Genomic DNA, 15,619 nt, shown 5'->3' with positions numbered 1-15,619 from the left:
CTCTTTCTAAATTTGGTGGTCAGCAGAGCTTTTTTTTTTTTTAATGTGAAGTACTGTTGCCTCTCCAGCTAAAAATTCTGAGGAAAGGGCCATTTTCCCTTTTAATTGAAATCTCGCAATGGGGCAGGCAGTAGTGGAGGCCTTAAATTTTGAGGTTTTAGCTTCACTGAATGGCCATTAGTAAGGTCAAATCCTGGAATCAGAAATTGGTCAAATTGGAAGTGTGCCAGCATTCTTAAGCTATAAGGCAAAGGACTTGCTAGTGTTTGTAGGGTTTTAGCCTAAGACTTAAATGAAACAATCTCTCTGGTGCTTAAATAAGCCCTATCTAAGTTTTGAGAGAGAATTGAATACTTACCACACGAATTAACAGAAGCACTCCATGAATGAGTTCTTCAAGGAAAAGCATCAGCAATGCTAGGGAACCTTGAGATGAAGAGAATGTGGTAGATAGAGAAAATCGGTGCCCTGAAGCCTGGACAGAGAGCTGGTGGGACTCCCAATCCCAGAAATCCATCTTGGGTGTTAGGACGCCAGGATGGCCAGCGGGAAGGCTGGCCAGCTTCTGAGCTCTGCTCCACCCACCCCCCTCACTCTTCCCCAGGCCTGTTCTTCTAGAATAAATTAACCCTCAAGTCTTACATAAATTAGAGGCGAAGGAGGAGCTGGGGAGCAAGGCTACCCAGTGCCAGTCATCAGACAACATATTGAAAAAGAATGATGATTCCTCAGGAAGTCCAAGAGAAAGACAGCAGTGGATGTCAAGTTCCTTAGTGGTCTACATTATTGAAGTGGGACTCCTGTGGTAGAGAGGCAGAAGTCAAAGTGGACCGTGTTGATTTGGGGTGATGGGGATCCTAGTGAGGGTGCTTCCCTGAATACTCATTTGCAAGATCCTGAATGTACTGGGGAGATGTATATATTAGCTCATATTGATGGTAGAAGCGTGAAGATCGCATGGTGCCAATATGGAGTATAAGGACACAGATCTGGCCTGGGAAAACTGCAGAATCTTTTCACTCCAGAACCACTAAATACCAGGTCAGTTTGGAGAGACTGTATGTCTCTGTCTAGGTATTTTAGATCAGCGCTGCCCAATAGGAATATAATGCTAGCCATATTTTTAAAAATGAAATGAAATAGTTGAAATTAATTTTGATATTTCATTCAGTATTTGAATTCCATTCAAATATTTTAAATTTTTCATTCAATATCATTTCAACATGTAATCAATATAAAATTATTGAGATACTTTTTTTTAAACAATCTTTGAGTACTTTACACAACAGCACATCTCAAATTTGGACTAGCCACATGTCAAGTGCTCAATAGCCACACGTAGCTAGTGGCTACTGTATTGTACAGCACAGTTTCGTATAATCAGGAACTTTTAGAGGTAAAAAGTAAAGGGATTATTTTGATCATTAGAGATGTTGGAGGGATGCTTGCTCTGGCCATGTGGCAAGCAGTCTACACCCACAGCAGGCAGTCTTCTGCTCCCAGTAGGATGTGTCTGGGTGGGGTCCAGGCCCGGAAAGCCTGTTGTCACCATCTCTCAGACACATTTTTCAACAACTTTCAAAACAGCTGTTTTGATCTCTGTATGCCTGACTCCTTTGTTCTCTCTGAGTTGGATCAGGACTCAAGTGGAGAAGAGACGTTGCTTAATGAACCTCTAACAACCCAGCAAAGATATGGAGGAGGAAGTATCTAAGGTTGCCAGTTAGTGAAAGATAAAAGATACTTCATGGGATCATTTCACCTCTCTCTGAGCAGGCTATAAGAATCTGTTTATTACAATTCTGGAGGGAGGAGGATGCTCTATTAGAATGGGCAACGTATGAGTGAGTGCTGGCAATGAATGTGCCCAGTAGAAACCCCTGGAGCTCCCCCACCAAAGTTGTAAATACAAAACAGTGAGGAAAATTGCAGCCATGATGATAAAGTTGTTGGACCTGGGAGTGACTTGTCCCACCATTTCCCTTCTGATTCCTTGCTATGGCTGGTCAAAAAGCTAGATCCTGGAAGTTAACTATTATGGATATTACAGAAAAGTTAATGAAGTGGAGTCAACTGTAGTCAGTTCTGTGCTTCACCGTGTTGCTATGTTGAAAGATAGTTGCAAGTCGCCCCTTGACTGGTATGCAGCCATTGATCTAGCTAACACATTCTTGTCTGTACCCATTAAATTGATCCACTAATAGTAAATTTAACTTTGCTTAACACAATAGCAATTTGCTTTTCTTGTCCTACCACCAAGATATTTGAATTTTTTGCCTTATAATCTGATAAATCAAGATTTAAATAATTAGAATACTGAAGTTACTCGTTACATTAATGATAGGTATCTGTCAAAAAGAGAAGGAGAAAAAGCCAGTACAAGAGTATGTAATCAAGTTGGTCAATGCTGTGGGCAACTGAGGCTCAGTCCGACTGGGACCTGGGGAGTTATGTTGAATGAGCCTCAGAATTGTCTGCCCTTAATACGGAAGTGGGGAGCATTTATCTACCAGTTCCCATCCCCCATTGGTTAAGTGTTGCGGCATGAATACCTAGGGTTTCTATAGTCATCCCTTGTTGCAGAGTCAGAGAAACTCCAGGGAGGAAAGTGAGAAGTATGGGGTACAACTGAGTGATTTGTTATCTGATTATATCTGTGCAAAAGTGGCTGTTGCAGCATGGCTGGTGTGAAATCTGGCTCGAGAGAATATGAGGCAGTGCAGCCAAGGTATCTGATGTGAGGGTGGAGAGTGAGTTCATTAGAATATAATGAGCTTGAGATGCTTGAGAAATATCCAGACATATGTGGGAATGTTCTGTAGGCAGACTGACGCTGAAAAGAGTGATCTCAGATATATAGAAGGTGTGGTGTAGGAAGAGACTAGGGCCTGGGACAGGTCCTTGAGGAACACCAAGATTTAAGGGATATGAAGAGAGGAAGAGCCCATAAAAGCAGAGTGAATAGAAGAGGATAGAGAGGTCAGAGAAAGCCAGAAGACAGCAGTGTCACAGAAGCTAAGAGAAAAGACTTTCAGGAAGAGGAAAAAGCATTCAGTGTTGCCAAGCGGTAAGGAAAGACAAAGCGTCCAGTGGTGTTTGTCGGTAGCTTGGATGGTGGCGCCAAGGCCATGTTGGAATGAATTCGGTTAAGGAATGAGTGGGAAGTGGCAGGTAGAAATAGCAAGTATCCGTAATGCTGAGTAGTTTGGCTTTGCTAAGGAGAGAGAGAGAATGGTGGTTGGAGGGGGATGTGAGATTGAGGGAAGGTTTCTTTAAAAATGTTAGAGATGTGAACATTTATCAGAACGCCTTCAGGTGTAAGAGGCAGAAAATGCTTCCCCAACTTGCTTAAGCCTAAAAGGACTTTATTGACTAATGTAATTGCAAAGCCCAGGGATAGCTCTGTTTATTGTTACAATTAGGGCAGAAAGAATGGATGTGAAGAAAGGCAAATTGGTAGATCTCATTACAGGCAAGTATGGGAATTCTCTCTGATGCTTCTTCTCCACCCCGTTCCCCCTGAAGTGAGGGAGAAGATAAAGTAGCAGGTGCCTGAGGACAGTAGAGAAAGTTTAAAAATATCCTCTTGGAAAACTGCATAGAAAGCTGCCTAGGAAACAGAGACATCCGCGGCAGGGCAGCAGGTCCAGCTGGGACAAGCGAACAGGGCTAGGAGACAGCTTTCGTTGTTCACTCGGCGGCTTTCCTCCGTTTTTACTATGGGTCGCAGTTCCACTTTTTCAATGATGCACCGGCCTACCTTAGGGGGCGGGGCCTCTGCAAGGGGACGGGGCCCCGACTCCGCCGCTACTTCCGAGGCCCTCTGGGAATCGTAGTTTTCTGGGATCATTTTGCACCGGCACTCTGCGGTCTTTGCGCCTTATGGGGTCGCTGCAAGCAGGTTGGAGCCCCAGGTGAAGAGCTGGGACTGGGTGTGGTGGGAGTGCGGTCAGGTCAAGGAAGTGTTGAGGAAGGGGAGGGGAGTTAGGGAGCGATGCAAAGCGCGGTGACGTGAGAGTGGAAATGGGGTGTTTTCGAACTGTCTTTGGCCCCCGCCCCCAGGCTGATCTCGATCTGGCCTGCTGCGGGGCAGGGGAGAAGGCGCCAGCTGCGGCAGGGCGCGCCTCAGGGTGACGCCGTGGCCGCGAGGTGAAGTGAGACCAAGATAGCCTGGGCGGGAGCGTCAGACTACGTGCCTTGGGGTGCGCAGGCCCGCGCTCCGCAGTGCGTGTCCGCCGGCGGGATGGCGCGTTTCAGCTCCGAGGCCCCGTGATGCGAGCTCGCAGTGCGATCCTTCTCCTGCTTGCCCTTATAGGGGCTCCGCACACCCTGATTGAACTGACTCCGCTGATTCCCGCTGATCAGTCTTTCTCGGAAAGCCCCTCAGATTGCTCGTTTGTCTCGGCTCCCTGGACCTGGTCGAGGCTTCAATCCCGTCCGCCAGGCTTGTTGCAGCTGGCCAAAGTGCTCCTTCTTATAATTCTCGTTACTGCTCTGCCACCCCAACCAGACTTTCTTGCAAAACTTGGTATTTCAATTAGTCTGCAGATATTTCTTGAATACCAAATATGTGGCAGTAGCTTTCTTAGTGTGAGAAAAGCAAGATTTGACTCCCAAGACTCATCATCTACGTGGAAAGATAAAACAAAGACACAAATAGCTATAGTATAAGACGGTACGTACTCGGTGATTGAGAGAAATTTTAGAGTTCAAAGATAATGACCCTTGGGGCCGCCCGGTGGCTTAGTGGTTAAATTCATGTACTCAGCTTTGAGGGGCCTGGGGTTCACGGCAGGATCCGGGCTCCGACCTACACACCACTCTTCAAGCTGGGCTGTGGCATCATCCCACATAACAAAATAAAGGAAGATTGGCACCAATGTTAGCTCAGGGATAATCTTCCTCAAGAAAAAAGGAAGATTAGCAACAGATGTTAGCTCGGCCAATCTTCCTTGCCAAAAAAAAAGGAAAAGGAGAAAAGATCATGGCCCTAATCTTCATTTTGTGATGTGGATTCTTTTGGGAGTGGATTGGAAAAGAGTTTATAGGCTTGGCTGGAAACATCCACAGCTTATTTTCATGACATTGGTGGGCATCTTAAGATTAATGACCACCTTTTGGTTTTGTCAGCTACATTGGATGCTTTGCACCCCCAGGATCCCAAAGAGCTCTAAGAGTAGAGGTTGTGGTAGCAGAATATGAACAATGAAACCTCAGGTGAGGGAACTAGGAAGTAAAAGCTTGCTTCTGCTACCTGTCTTAGATCTCTTTGGGTTGCACGTTATGGACACCCAGCTCCAACCTGTATAAGGGGGATTCATTTTGAGCTTCCTTGGGTAGGTCATGGAACTCATGGAGAGGACTGCAGGTGTGCCTGTAAACTGAACCAGGGCCAGAACAAATTCAGGACCCTCTCCTAACCCCTTACCTCTGTGTACGAACTTAGGCTTCATATTTGCCGGTCACTGCTGACTGGCTTTTTCTGCTCTCAGATGGCATGACAAGATGTGACTACCAAGGGCTCCCAGGTTTTCATGCCCTCAAATGGAGCCTCAGAAGAGACTGACCTCTTTTTATTGGTTTCACTTCCAAAATTCCAGGGGAAAGGCTCTAATTGGGTCAGATGCCAATCAGCTCTGGCCAAGAAATGGACTCAGTTTTTATTAATGCATGGTTGGTGGGTAAAGGTATTTTCTTGAAAAGTGTGAAGTATTGGCACAGCTCAAAAGACCGAACAATAGCTGCTGCTAGCTGCCTGTCACCTTGAAATACTGCTACTCAGAAAACTACTTTCTATAGAGTAGTAGGCCTGGTCTGGCCATAGTCCCTTTCTCTGAGAACTGCTCTTGTTCGTGCTCCTTCGCTACAGCTGATTGGGCAAGAAGTGGAAACATGATCAGAGACCATTAGTCTCTCAATGGCCAACAACCAACAGTGTCTTGAGAATTCCAACTAGGAGACACAGAGACAATAGTCAATTGATTGTGGGTATTAGACCAATAAATTCAGGAGGACTGGGCATTAAAGACATCATTGAACCGTGTCTGTATAGAGGAGAATGTTCTCCGAGAACATTCTCTTGAGAGATAAAGAGATGTAAGACCCATGTAGCCCTTGATGGCTTTGGAGAACAGTCTTGGTTCCAGCACCGTTCTCATTTGTGGTTCACCATTAGGTACAGGTCAGAAGCCCTGCCCACATAGAAAGCATAAATATATCTTACTGTTATATTTCTGTAGTGTAATAGCATTCTAAATGTCCTGCCATGCTAAATGTTCAAGATGGCATACCTAGGTTCTCTGTCTAGAGATCTCAAGGAGCAAGAGATAAAGATGTGTACCATCACCATTTATCCCTTCAGTATCCAATAGAGCACGTCTATTAACAAAAGAAATAGAATCTCATTGGTAGTGGATCACAACCGTAGTTGGAGTCCAGAAGACGGTGCCAAATGTGACTTATCCCATTGGATTGTATAACAGTGTATCACATAGAATCCGCCTCAGATGCACACTAATGGGTCCCTTTACCCCTAATTCCTTTCTCTCTTTCTTTTTCCAGCCTGCTACCCTCCCTCCTGCATACTGACTTCATCTTGTAACAGGCTTTGTGATAAAAACCTGGGAGAATATTGGTTCTGGAATTCCTTGTGGACAAGTCTGGGGAGACCATTGGTCCTGGCTCCACTCCTGGAAGGGTCTTTCAGATTTTCAGAAGAAAACTCCTGGCAGACAAATGAATCTTTCCTGTGAGAATGTTGTTACCTCTTATGTCTTCCAGGTGCCTTTCTGTCATGAGGCTGTCTCCATACCAGGCCTAAATATGAGAAGGGCTGGAGAGAAGGGGACAGGGGTTCTCCATCCTGCCCCAGATGTCTCTTTACTCTGTGTAGTGTGTTTGCATTTTTTGATGTTGGTCTGCTGACAGCTTTTAATCCTCACACCTCCTCTTCTTCTTGTGCCCCACACCTGGACAAGCTGATAAGGAAGCCTGAATGCTCTCTCCTTTGGCACTGGCAGGAGATTCAAACCACTCAAGCCCCTTCTCACAGGCATGTGGGAACCCTCACCCTGGCCCTACCCCATAACTACAATAAAAACCCAGGCCTGTCTCCATTGCTCCTTCTCTCAAGCCATTTTGGACCTGCTTGAGAGGCCTGCCCTGCTCTCCCCAGAGACCTCAATTACATAAGTGATGAACCTTTTCATCCTCTTGGTGTATGTGTGTGGCGTCATCAGTTTCAACGTTGGAACCAAACTTTGGATGGGGTCCATCTGCCTCTGCGGGTGACCATAACTCTCCAGATACTCTAGCTCTCTGGCTAATACTTTATCTCCCATGGTCCTCTGTGATACCAGCCAGTGCTGCAGGGGCCGTGGTCAGTCAGTCCATCCCGTTCAGTCCTGCTGCCCTTTTACCCTTGCTGGAGAAGCAATGGTATCCAGTCTTGGACTGAACATTGAATAGCTGGGTATCATTTTGAGGACAGGCTCTTAGTTCTGCATTTAAAAATGACCCTAACAAAGAGACTGGCAGGAATTTCTAGCATCTGGCTTCTGATTCCCTTTCTTAGCTGGAGGGGACCCAGTCCGTTTCTTGAACCTGTACTTGGGACCCTTGACAATCAGGAAGGAATTAGGACAGAGACTGATGCTCTTCAAACCCAAGCATGAGCCACCGTGCAGTTTGAATACAATATCTTTATAATGCCCATTGTACCCTAAAAATAACACACCACTTATCTGAGCTGGCTTGAATGTATTTCTGGTCCTTAGAACTAAACAAAACTGGACCAATACTCAGTCATCTGTTTGCTTTTTTTTTTTTGACTATATAGGCTTCACACTAGCATTTTTTAAAAAAAAAAGTTAGTATAAGCATATACTGACTTTATGTTAGTATATCCTCCTGGTCCTTAAGTTAGTATATCCTCCTGGTCATATTGAATTTAAAAGTCAAATTGAGTTATTTATTAAATTGCTTATTTATGTCAAAAATACTACAGAGCACAATGCTGATTGTAGATTTATAAGATGGGGTAAAAATTAACTTCAGTGTAAATTATTTGATTTTTAATAGTTTTCTGATGCTTGAACAGAGTTCTGTTCCCAGGAATCTGTTAACTCAGGAACAAAGTCGTGGCAATATCCATAATATCCATACCCTGGGAGAGGGTGAGTTTACCTCTAGGCTTGCTCTGCTCTTAGTAGGGTATTGGGAGGAAGGGCTGTTTCAAACCTAATTGATTTGGAGAGATTTTTAGCCTGGGTCAGACAACTACAAAATGGGATTGGTCTCTGTCATGTTTTCTTCTCTAGCTCTGCAGTCTCGGGACTGGGCCTTTTCCAAGAGGACACAGAAGAGGAGAGAATGGCAGCTGTGCCCCTAGCAGCCAGATGGCAGGTGAGTTGGACTTGCTTCAGTCTGGAGCTCCCTTGCCATCCAGAGAGTAGATGCCTCAGAGACAGGTCCTGTGCTGGTCAAAGATGGGCTCCGTTGAGAGTACTCACCAGTATCCTCCTGGCTCTAGATTCTCTTCTTCCTCACCGTACAACACAGCAGGGACCTTCCTTCTGAACTGCCCTTCATGAAGCCTTAATGACTGGCCCCGTCATGAGTTTGTAATGGTTGGGGAGCAGAGGGTTGAGGCAGCTCTGCCCTTAGCAATGGGCCCAGTGGTTCAGGGGGTGCTTAGAGAACTTTCATAAAAATTCTGAATCCTCTTGTCTGGACAGGATGTTATCTTCCTTTCAAAGGGGCACTGTATCCTTTTATTTTTAATGGAAGTAACATTGGTTTATAACATTATATAAATTTCAGGTGTACATCATTACATTTCGATTTCTGTGTAGACTACATCATGTTTACTACCAAATGACTGATTAACATTTGTCACCATACACGTGTGCCCAGTTACCCCTTTCGCCCTCTTCCTTCCCCCCTTCCCTTCTGGTAAACACCAATCTAATCTCTGCATCTGTGTGTTTGTTTGTTGTTGTTGTTGTTTTTATCTTCTATTTATGAGTGAAATCATATGGTATTCGACTTTCTTCATCTGACTTATTTCACTTAGCATAATTACTCTCAAGTTCCATCCATGTTGTCGCAAATGGCAAGATTTTGTCTTTTTTTTTTTACAGTTGAGTAGTATTCCATTGTGTATACATACCACCTCTTTATCCCTTCATCTGTTGATGGGCACTTAGGTTGTTTCCAAGTCTTGGCTATTGTGAATAATGCTGCAATGAACATAGGGGTACATATATCTTTATGCATTTGTGTTTTCATGTTCTTTGGATAAATACCCAGCTGTGGAATAGCTGGATCATACGGTAGTTCTATTCTTAATTTTTTGAGGAAACGCCACACTGTTTTCCATGGTGGCTACACCAGTTTACCTTCCCACCAGCAGTGTCTGAGGGTTCCCTTTTCTCCACATCCTCTCCAACACTTGTTATTTCTTGTCTTATTAATTATAAGACAATTAATTATAGCAATTCTGATGGGTGTGAGGTGATAGCTCATTGTAGTTTTTATTTGCGTCTTTCTAATAGTTAGTGATATTGAACATCTCTTCATGTGCCTGTTAGCCATGTTTATATCTTCTTTGGAAAAATGTCTGTTCAGATCTTTTGCCCATTAGTCAGTTGGGTCGTTTGTTTCTTTGTTGTTGAGATGTATGAGTTCTTTGTATATTTTGAATATTAACCTCAAAGGGGAACTATATGTTTGATCCCATTTTTCCGGTTTCAGTTCTTTAGAGTATCCTTTATTACTCATACACTCATCATGGGTCTTCCCTTGACCTGAGAACCAGTTAGTTAGGCTGAGATCTCATGGATCCATTAGCGTTAGAGCTGGAAGAGACTTTAAAGATCATCTAACCTAATTCTTTCATTTTAGAGTTAAAAATTGAGGCCAAGTGACAGTGTCCTTGAAATTTGGAGGTTCTGCCATGAATATAATGGCATGGGGCCATAACCAAGAGTTTCGTGACTCAAGTCACAGCTCTGTACCTCTTCCTTAAAATATCCAGTGCCCTTGACATCATAAAAACCATTTCTTTCCCATCCCATACGTCTTCCAGTGCTATCGTCTTTCCTCTTCCTCAGTGAGACATAAAAGAAGACATACAGGTGAGTAAGCATATGTTTGTCTTTTCAAAAGTCACTCACATTTAAGGATGTGGCTGTGAAATTCTCAAAGGATAAGTGAAACAACTGGTTCCTACTTAAATCGCCCTTTACGGGGAGGTGATGCTGGAGAACCATCAGGATTTTGTTTCTTTGGGTAAGCATGACTTTCCTCAGTGACTCAGAATCTGCCATTGCGTGCGCGTGCAAAGAATATGGCTTTTCTTTTCTCACTGGGGCAGAATTGTACATCTTTGGATAGATCCCTAGGAAGGGTAAAAGGATGGTTTGTGAGTTTATTTATTGTTTGTTGTTTGTTTCTGTTTAATGCCTGTCTTAGTACTAGGATTCGGTCGCTGCTTTGAAAACATGTTGCCTAGGAAAGTAGTAGTAAAATCCTACCTCCTTACCAAGAGGTGAAGAACAGGTTCCTCTAGATGTCAAAAATCATTCAAAAGAGCGTGAAGTGCAGTCATAAGGAAGAGTAATGAAGGAGAGGTATAGAGGGAGCATACAGAATCTTGTAGGAAAAGGAACCACAAGACAGTTTTTTTTTTGTTTTTTGTTTTTTTAAAGATTTTATTTTTCCTTTTTCTCCCCAAAGCCCCCCAGTACATAGTTGTGCATTTTTACTTGTGGGTCCTTCTGGTTGTGGCATGTGGGATGCCGCTTCAGCGTGGCCTGATGAGTGGTGCCATGTCCACGCCCAGGATTCGAACTGGTGAAACCCTGGGCCGCTGAAGCCGAGTTCATGAACTTAACCACTCGGCCACGGGGCCAACCCCACACAAGACAGTTTTTAAAATAAGAGAGGAAAGCCTGAGATAATGCCAGAACTCCTTGGACCAGTGTAGATGAACCAGAAGAACAGTAGGCAGAACAGGACATTGAAACAGAATTAAGGAGAACTGCTGAGTCCAAGTCACAGAAGTTCCTAAGGCCAGGGGCAGGAAAGTTCAGCAAGGTGGCCAAGGATGTGGCTGTCATGTCGGTAAAGTCTCCATGCAGCCTGAGGGACACCCCGGGCTGAGAGGAAACAGCCTTTTTGATATGGATGGAATCTGTTGGATAAGGGAAGGTTGGACTGAGACCCTAGCTTTAATTAGGTAAAACTGAAAGTGAGTATGCTCTCTTCTGGGAATTGTCCTAAGGGAAAAAATTTTTTTAAAAGGTTTATCTCAATTTTCCCTAAAATTGTGAAAAAATGGAAACAACATAGATACTTGGTAATAGAGATTTAGGTAAGTGAATTATTGTACATCCATAATGGACCACAGTATTGTATGAACCTTGAGGATGATATTTATACAGTTAGAAATATATTACTGATATATTGTTAAATGATAAAAGCAGGGTACAAAATGATTGGAACTTGAGTACATTTATAGCATATATTTACATGCATAGAAAAAGTTTGGAAGACTCTACACCAAAATTTTATGCCTAATTATCTTGCACCAGTAGGCTTACAGGTGACTTTTCGTTTTCTTTTTTTGGATTTCTTGATTGTCTACAATGAACATGGAATATTTTTAAATATTTTAAAAACTACAAAGAAGAAGAGGAAACACATTTTTAAATGCAGAGTGATTAATGTAAAATTTGGTGTAGTGGCTCCCTCATGAGGTGGAAGGAAGAGAAGATGAGGGGCTTCAATCTTGGTGTTAACGTTTATTTCTTAAGTTAGATGGTGGGTTCGTAGGTGTTTGTTTTGGTCTTTATGCCTTTCGTATGTCTTAAATATTTAATAATGAATTTAAAAACTAAACACAGAAAATTAAGGCTTTATAAATGTCACTGCTTTAAATTTTTAAAAGCCAAAGACATCATAGTTTCTTTTTAAGGATTTCTAAAAAATTGTTTATTGGTGTTTTCAGTTTTAAGTGTTTTATATTAACTGTACGTAAGTTGAATTATATTTCTAAAACTCTTCCAGTTTGATTTCTAGTTTCATCAAATTCAATACAATTGCACAGAATTATAATTAAGGGATAAAAATTTATTTAAAAAACTACAAAAGAAAATGGGATGGCTTCTTCACTTGAGTTCCTTGAGGGGCAGAACCTTCTCCGTGTTCCACTCCCCTCAGCTAAGAATTTTCCCTCAATTTGCAAGAATACTAATTTCATCTGGAGGAGGTTCCTAGATATTTATCAGGGAAAAATAGTGAACTATCTCAATAGATACAGATCAGATTTTCTAGAAAGTCAGTCCTGACGTACCCTTCAGAGAAGGGAAATTATCCTCTTCTTCTAGAAATAAGCATGTGCTGTCTGGATAGTTCCATTTCCCTCCCTCGAGAGTAAGGAAAGTAATTAAACCCTGAGTTGGCTAGGGATTTCCATCCCAAATAGCCATTTGTCATTTTGTTCTCTGTGAGCAGAACTTCTAATTCTTAAATCTGGTGTGATTTTCCAGTTGAAGAGAGGCAAAGAGCCATGGAAACTTGATCATCAGGAAGCTGAGGAGAGAGAAGTCCCAGGAAGCACTTCTCTAGGAATGCGTGAGCTGGGCAGATGGGGCTTTGCTGGACAGTTCACTTAGAGACCACTCCTTAGGATCGCATAGACCTATGAGATGGCCACTGCCACACTGGCCTTTGCCTGGAAAACTCGTACCATGTATAGCCACATGGCCTTCTTGTCACCTTTTTCAAGTTTTTGCTCAAATGTGCCACCTTCTCAGTCAGGCCTGGCCTGATGACCCTATGTAAAATTGAACCCTCTCCATCCCTTTGTCCCTCCCAGCCCCTGCACCACCCGCTCTCTTCCCGACTCTGTCTTCCTAACATACTATAGTTTTACTTCTTCATTTTGTTGGTTGTCTGTCCACACCTACCCTCTGTTAAAGTATAAACTCCATCAGAGACTTTTTCTGTTGTTTGCTACTGTATCCCCAGTACTTCAAACAGTACCTGGTACAGAGCACACACTCAGGTATTTGTCAGATGAATGAATAAGTGGAGTGTGCATAGCAAGGCCCGCCCCCGTTGGGTTTTTTGCAGGGAGGGTTGAGATCTATCATTATTTCAACTCTGATATCACTTACTTATCTTTTCTGCATATCCTTTACCGTATCTCCTCCTCTTCCTTTAAATTACCATTCAGTGGCCATTGACAGTTCACTTTCTCAGGTGCTAGCCTGTCTCCCCACTTTTTCTCTGCTGTTTATACTCATCGAGTAACAAACTGCCCAGTCATTTCCCCGCTTCATTGTGTATCTCCTATTTTTATGCACGTATCTCTCTCTGAAATGCTCTTCTTTTGGCTGTGTACTTGGTTAACAACTTTCAGATCTCAGCTTAAATGTCACTTCTAGATGACCGTTCTTAAGGGTCCCTCTAAAGAAGTCCCCACTCCAACTCTCATTCATCATTTCCTTTGCTGTACTTATCACCATCTGTTATATTTTGTTTATTTATTCTTTGTCTTCTGTCTAGTAGAATATAAGCATAACAAGGGTGGGGACCATGTCTGTCTTGTTCATTAGGGTCCCAATGACTTTTACCATGCCTCCTTACCACTAGGCAGGCCCCTAGTAAATATCTCATGAATGAATAACTGAAACTTGTTCAGTGGGCTAGATGCCCACCTTCCACTTCTGGTCTCTATTCCTCTTTTTTCCTCTGCCATTTTTCAGCCTCTCCGTAATGTTTTTTCTCTGAGGAGCTACCAATAAACCCAGCAGTATTTTGCATTTGTTCTTTTCTTAATATATATACAATGTTTTCCTTTTCACTAGCACTCAAACCCAGTTATATCTGTGTTTTCTGTTTGTTTTATACCAGAAGGCTAGACTTAAGAGCCAGGACTCAACTGAAAAGCAGGATGTTTCTAAAAAAGTAAAGTCATTACTGAAAATACAAGACATGAATGAAAAACCTCAGAAAAGATGGTCCTCTGGGTCCTGTACTTGGCCCAGAAAACCCTGAGGGCACAAAGAAAGAAAATGCTTCAGGGGAGACTTTGAAGAAATCGTCCCCCAAGGAGAAGGACTCAGGCAAGGATACACTCTTGCCAAACAAACTGACAATAAGGAGATACAGTTGGAAGGCAGTGTATGTGGGAAGACCTTATATAACCATTTACCCCTCACTTGCCATCAGAGGACCCACACTGAAGAGAAGCCCTACGACTATAAAGAATGCGGGAAAGCCTTCAGCTATAGGAGTAGTCTTAAGAAACATTTGATGTCTCACACTGGCAAGAGCACCTCTGAAGGCAGCGAATGTCAGGAAACTTTCCATGACCAATTAACCCTTATTGAACATCAGCGAAGTCATACCAGAGGGAAGCCTTTTGAATGTAATGAATGTGACAAGGCTTTCTTTGTCCACTTGTGCTTTACTCCACATCAGAGAATTCATACTGGAGAAAGACCTTGTGAGTGTACAGAATGTGGGAAATCCTTTAGCCAGAAAAGCAATCTCAGTCACCACATGCTCACTCACCCTGGAGAGTGGCCCTGTGGGTGCAAGGCATGTGACAAAGCTCTGCTTGACCACTCCTCCCTCGTTCACCACAGGAAAGCGCACACTAGAAAGACCCCTTTTGAATGTAATGAGTGTGGGAAAGTTTTCTTTGACCCCTCATCCCTTAATAAACATCAGAAAATTCATAGTGGAGACAAGCCCTATAAAGGCACTGAATGTGGGAAAGCCTTCCTCCAGAAAAGACAACTTATTCAACATGAAAGAGTGCACACTGGAGAGAAATCCTGCAAGTGCAGCATGTGTGGGAAAGTGCTCAGTTGAAAGTCATCTATCATCTGACATCAGCGACATTATGCAGACAGGCTTCAGAGTATCACGAAGGTGCTTCAGCTGGACAAGGGACCCCCGTAGTGACTTTGAAACCAGAGGCCAACTTGCTTTAACTATACTCAGTTAGTTGTCTGTTTGCAAAAGTAGTTAGATAATGCATTGCTAAAACCTGCCCTATAAATAACGTCTCTGATGCCTGGGTCACCGTAATAACAGGTGCTTGAGTTTTTCAGGATCTGAAAGTCGACTCCTTGTCCAGTTCAGGCTGGTTAAGACAACCAACTCATCAACTGGACCTGCACAGATGACCAATAGGTGACACTGTGACATCAAGGAGCTGAAAACTCCACCCTCAGATCATGGTAATGCTGCCATTTTGTGAATATGTGTCCTATGAAGAGCCATGAAGCTTGACTAGACTTGCACGGATCATCAATTACCTCACTTCTCCTTCCCTCCAATCATCTTTTCCCACTTCAGACCATCCTGCCTGCCCCCTTATCCCATAAATATCCCTCGTCCCCATTTTGGGGGGGAGGTAGATTTGCCCACCTCCTTGCTTGGCTGCCTTGTGATTAAATCCTTTCTCTTTGCAGACTCGTCATCTCAATGATTGGCATAATTGTGTGCCAGGAAAAACAAACCTGGTTCAGTAACTTCAAGATAATGAAGATTTATCTTTGAGCGCCTTCTAACTACTGTTAATTCTCATGCCTCCATTTGG

General features: G+C 43.2%; 1 pseudogene; it reads left to right on the top strand.

The window, feature by feature from the left end:
* The first annotated feature begins 3,853 nt into the window (after positions 1 to 3,853).
* Positions 3,854 to 15,122, top strand: LOC102147725 (zinc finger protein 2-like; annotated as a pseudogene).
* Positions 15,123 to 15,619: the final 497 nt, after the last annotated feature.

This window comes from Equus caballus, chromosome 15 (assembly GCF_041296265.1).
Source record: "Equus caballus isolate H_3958 breed thoroughbred chromosome 15, TB-T2T, whole genome shotgun sequence".
NCBI classification, from domain to species: domain Eukaryota; kingdom Metazoa; phylum Chordata; class Mammalia; order Perissodactyla; family Equidae; genus Equus; species Equus caballus.
Note: the sequence above shows the minus strand (reverse complement) of the source record. Positions and strands in the feature narration are given on the sequence as shown.